Raw genomic sequence first — 5,985 nt, forward strand, 5'->3', positions numbered from 1 at the left:
ACAATTGCAACAATTCTAGGAATCATATCCTAATTTTTTTCCGAATAGTGCTAAATCTGAAAACGACCTACCGGATTTCTAAATTATTGTTGTGATCAATTAATTATTATGTTATGTATTGTATTGTTATCTTGTATTTAAATTATTATGTTACGTATTGTATTGTTATTTTGTATTTAAATTATCATATTATGTATTGTATTTTTAAATTAAAATTTTCATCTTATATTTAAATTATTATGTTATGTATTATATTGTATTGTTATCTTGTATTTAAATTATCATATCATGTATTGTATTTTTAAATTAAATTTTTTCATCTTGCCATTTTAATTTTGCATATTCTTTATAATGAAAATTAATAATAAAATAAAAATTTATTATTCACGAAAATTAGAAAAAAATTAAAATACTATTAATTTGAAATTAAAATAGTATATATTAAATAATATTTTTTAAAATACTATATTACATTTAAAAAAGAATTATGAATATTAGATATTTAATTAATGGAATTATATGTAAAATAATATGTTAATTAGAAAGTAATAGAAATAATAATAAAATAATGAAAAGGTGAAATAGAGAGTGTGAATAGTACTATTCAACTCTCTAAATTTGAAGAATAGAGGGTGATTTGGAGGTGGGTTGGAGTGCCCATTTTCTATTTTACTCTCCAAATATAGAGAATGGAGAGTAAAATAGAGGTGGGTTGGAGATGGTCTAAATCAATTGGAATAAAAATATGAAATAATTTTCCTTAATTTAAAATTATAGTGTTATTTTTATTTTACAATGAGAGTGGTGGAATAATAATTCCCCAACAAGTTGTTCTCGGTCAAGTGAACCCTAAAAGCTATATTTTTCAATTTTCATGCATTGTATTCAAAAATTATTTATCTTGTACTCAATAATTATTGTTATTAAAAGTAAAAATATATATTACTTAATTATAATTAAATAAGAAGTTTTATACTCTATGTTTTTTTTATTTAAAAAGCGGATTCAAAATTAAATTTAATAGTTTCAATTTTGCTTTATATGAATCAGATTCAATATTTATTGAAATTTTAATAAGCTTTTTACATGGAGTGGAAAAAACTACATCCCTCTTTTTTGGTTTTGCTCTTGGTGAATCAATTCATCTTTCACGATCAATGGTAAATCCTCTTTGCTTAGCCTATTTTCTTTTTCGAGCAATTTATTTATATTTTCATATTAACCATTTAATTTGAAAAAAAGATTTGATTTATTTATTTCTTTAAATTTGTACTTTTTAACAACTTAACATCTTTATCGTGAGGACAGAAACATTAGTCTTCTTTGTATATCACTTAGATTTGGCACTACACACAAAACAGAAGGGCGTTGAGCACAAAAAATTGTTAATACTCGTTTTAAAATTAATTCGAGATTACTCATGCCTTTTATCCCTCCTCCCAAACAGGAGCGAGCTGGGAACCTAAATAAGCCACAAAAACATAAAAGTAACCAAATAAGCCACTATTGTAGGAAGTAACTAAAATAGGCTTAGTGGAAGAAAAAATTCCACTTTATCTAATATTCTAAATGTTTTCCGTTAGTTTCATAACGTGTATATTTTAACATATAACGGAACTATTTCCTACACTTTATAAAATAGAACTATTTCTTACACTTTATAAAGTGTAATTTTTTCTTACACTTTGTAAAGTGGAACTTTTTCTTACACTTTATAAAGTGGAAGAAAAAATTCCACTTTATAAAATGTTACTTTACCTTTTCACTTTCTTCTTCTCCCCTTTCACTTTCATGGCTTCCTCCAAACTTTTTTCAGAATGAAGATTAACAGTTGATGGTCCCAATCCGACAACTGAAGCGGCCCTACACTACAAAATCAAAATCTTGAAAGATTGGAGTAGCACAACCCGACAACATAACAATCCAACCCTACAAATTATATAAATTAGATATTTTTTTTCATCTCATATTTTCATTACTTTAAAATGATGTTATAATTTGTTCAAAATTTCAAAAGTATAATAGATTAGAAATAAGTTGGAACTTAACTTCATTACTCATTTGCTACAAATTATACTACCAAAAGTATTAGACATTTACGTTTCTAATCCCCTAAAATAAAAATCTGTTATAGGAACTTTTACTGATGTACTTCAGGTACAAATAATGTTAACTAGACCAAAATAGATCAAGTTACGGAAAAAGAAATAGGAGGACGGGGAGAGAAAAAAGCTTATAGACAATAAAAAGAGTAATTTTGCTAAGTGGAGAATATAGTTAAATAATTACAAACCAATATTGCCAACTTTTGGATCATTATGCAATCATGCAATAAGATTTTCTTATGCTAAGCATAAACTATAATGGTAAATACTTAAAAACAAGGTGATTAAACAGAACTAATAAATTCGAGATTGGTATACAATTGAGAATACTTAAAGCAAATACACAATGACTTAAGCAAGGGAATACTCACCCATAAACCATAACAGGTTTAAGATCTTGTCCTGATTTGGCAACTGTAGGTTCAAAGCAGTCCTACATAGAAAGACATGAGAATTAAGATTGGACAAGAACCTTGAATTAGGAAAAATTTAACACATTATACAAGGATAAGTTTTAGATATTCAGCTAATGAGAACAGAGGGATATGTTTTATATATTCAACTGATGAATGAATTTCTTAGAATGTGATTTTATACAAAAACAACAAGAGTAATAAAATGACAGTTGAGGTCTAGGAAGGGTAGAATATACGTAGATATTACACCTACCTCATGGAGTTAGAATGTGATTTTATAGTATAATTAAAATTGAATTATAATAGAAACTTTAGATATCAAGAGTTGTGGAATGAAAAAAGAGGGAAGATGGAATATAAGTATTTTATACAAGAGCATTCACACCAATACAAAAATATAAAGTAAAAACTTGGTCAGTTGTGCATTCATCATAAAGACTTAGTTAAGACCATACCTCCAAATGCCACATTAGTAGTAGGAAACGTCAAAAGTGGAGGAAGCTTCAAAATCAAAATCACATCCAAAAAAGAAACATAAAAAAATATGAGATGGAAATAAAAATTGTCTATGTAATCAACTTTCGAAAGAGCCATAACGGACAAATCTAATATGCAATTGAATAGGAGGAAGTGGAAAACAAAAAAAATAAAAGAGTCCCCGCCTTCCGTTGATCTTCCTTTCAATCATGGCGGAGCAGACGGAGAAGGCGTTTTTGAAGCAGCCAGGTGTGTTTCTAAGCTCTAAGAAGACCGGGAAGGGAAAGAGGCCAGGAAAGGGAGGCAATCGATACTTCAAAAGTATCGTCTTAGGATCCAAGACTCCTCGTGAGGCTACTGAAGGTACGTATATTGACAAGAAATGCCCATTCACTGGCAATGTTTCTATCCGAGGTCGTATCCTTGTTGGTACATGCCACAGTGCTAAGATGAACAGAACCATCATCGTTCGACGCAATTACCTACATTATGTCAAGAAGTATAAAAGATATGAGAAGAGGCACTCCAATATTCCAGCTCACATATCACCATGCTTCCGTGTGAAAGAGGGAGATCATGTTACTATTGGACAGTGCAGGCCTTTATCCAAAACCGTGAGGTTCAATGTCTTGAAGGTGATTCCAGCTGGTTCTGGTGGTGGCGGGAAAAAGGCTTTCACCGGGATGTAATCTTCGTGCCTCCATTTCAAATTTTGTTTCTTGTAGGAATATTATGTCAAAACTTTTTTGCTTTTTACTGAGTTGTCATCTTCAAATTTTGGAACTTAATGCTAGTAAGTTTGTTATTAAGCCTCTGAACTAGCTTATATAATGTTATTTGATTGAAGAACCTAATACAAAAAGGATGTTTGGTGATTAAAAAAAAAAAAAGAGTAGAACAACTTAAAGGACTAATGGACCTAACCAATAACAGATTGAAGATATCATCTTGGTCCCTTACACACATTACTGAATGAAAGGAACCTAAAGAGATAGTGCAATAAGAAATTCCAATCACAAAGTAATGGCAAAAAACAGAGACAAAACAAAGGTTGAAAATAGGAAATCACTAAATGAATTGATCAATTTATCATGCCTACGTTGGTTCGATGAATTGCAATATGCATTCACTAGTTCATGAGTCATCCAGGACATCACTTCAAATACAAGATAATGGTGAAAGTCATCTCATATAAAATAAAGTACAATTTGTTTGAATTCCCTCCCAAATAATAGCATAGTAATAGTTTGAGTCTATGAGATGTGAGTAAAACTTATATCAGTGTTAGTTGACTTTGTAAAAAATCCCACATCTATTCCATCGTTAATGATATTCTTGGAGGTCATCTTTACCGTCACTATCAAGTCTCAAATTGAAAGAACATGTAATGAACATAATGAAAACTTATAAAATTGTCAAATTTCAAAGCAAAATAACTTTAAGCCATAAGCCACCAAAATTGATGTTAGAACATTACTCATTTCAAGCCAAAAGCAGTAGCAGCATGTAGTTAATACACTATATCTTTCACAACTACTATTCTAGCTTATTTCTTGACAAGGATGTGAAAATTTATTCTCTATAAAAAAAAAAGTGCTCACAGTATCATTTTTTTTGTGAAAAGTTATTCTCTATCAAAAAAAGTGCTCACAGTATCATTTTTTTTTTTCTGTTTTATTTTCTTGTGGTTGACTCGACAAATAACACATTTAATTGACTTGCTGAAGTTAGAGATTCTTTAGTTCTCATACAATTATTCGTTTGAAGATAGTTCACGGTTTTAATTTTGTCAAGATATAATTATATTAAATGAATTAATAGAATTTTTCTTACAGAATATAATGGAGCGTGTTGTGAATCCTGGACCAATTGATCGTACACTTCTTCTCTCTCAGCATGAGCATAAATCAGAATTGTTATGGAAAGGTGAGATCTCATTTAGTAGCCTTATGAGGATGGTGCGCATGAATGATGCTTGGAATTTATTTCTTTTGCATCGACCTCATGGACGTGTTGAGGAGATCTTACGTAGGTCAAGACTGTATAGAGGATGGAGCATACGAATATATAGAGTTGGTGTGCTTGGATTTATTTATGTATTGTTGGATCCCTTTAAAGATGGATTTCTTTATTTTTGTCAATTAATTTTCAATTTCTACTATCTAACTTTCTATTTGCAGACCACTTTGTCACCACTCTCGTCTCCAGATTTATTGATGTATGTTTATCATTAAAAGAAGTTAGCCTAAATCGACATCCTTGTTCTACACGCCTGCAAATAAGTCGCCATGATTTCTTTGTCGATTTAATAACAAAGTACTCCCTCGCTATCTTTAAAATGTGGAAGCTTAACTGCTCTTTGCAACTGCTTCTTTGAATTGAATAACATGCCTTTTCAATATAAATAGCACAATTCATGAAATCTTCCGGTTCACGCCACGTACGTTGTGATGAATATTCATCATGTGTATCGCCAAAGATATTTGGACCATCTGGGAGATGATCAAGATAAGGAATTTCATGATTACGAAACAGACTCATGGACATTGGTCTTGGCGACCGATTGGGCATTAAAAATCATCATCACTAGATGATGCCTCAAATGGAACATTATCTCCTGATTCCTCGGCATTAGGCAAATAATCACTATCACTAGCTGAATGTGAGCTCTAATTTGGAAGGTCACGACCATCGATATTCACATGATCAATGGGCTAATCTTGTGTGATATTTTCCCTATATATGTAAAAAAAGTATAAATATTTATCTCATGCAATTAACTTACTTAAATAAAAAATCAAGTGTTCGACATACCGATAATCATCTGCATCAAAAGTAGGCGAGACATGAAAATTTGAGGATGTCCCAACATTTTCCGTCATTTCAAAGTGTGAGGACTGACCAAAATAATTATCTAGTTCATAACTTGGAGCAATATTCCTATCTTGCTGAGGTAAACCGCTACAAAATATATAATAATAATAATA

The 5,985-nt window shown here is 30.4% G+C and overlaps 1 pseudogene; it reads left to right on the top strand.

Annotated features, from left to right (window-relative positions):
• Positions 1-3,182: 3,182 nt before the first annotated feature.
• Positions 3,183-3,844, top strand: LOC102586607 (40S ribosomal protein S11 pseudogene; annotated as a pseudogene).
• The last annotated feature ends 2,141 nt before the right edge of the window (positions 3,845-5,985 follow it).

The sequence above is a fragment of the Solanum tuberosum genome, unplaced genomic scaffold (assembly GCF_000226075.1).
Source record: "Solanum tuberosum cultivar DM 1-3 516 R44 unplaced genomic scaffold, SolTub_3.0 scf00104, whole genome shotgun sequence".
In the NCBI taxonomy this organism is placed as follows: domain Eukaryota; kingdom Viridiplantae; phylum Streptophyta; class Magnoliopsida; order Solanales; family Solanaceae; genus Solanum; species Solanum tuberosum.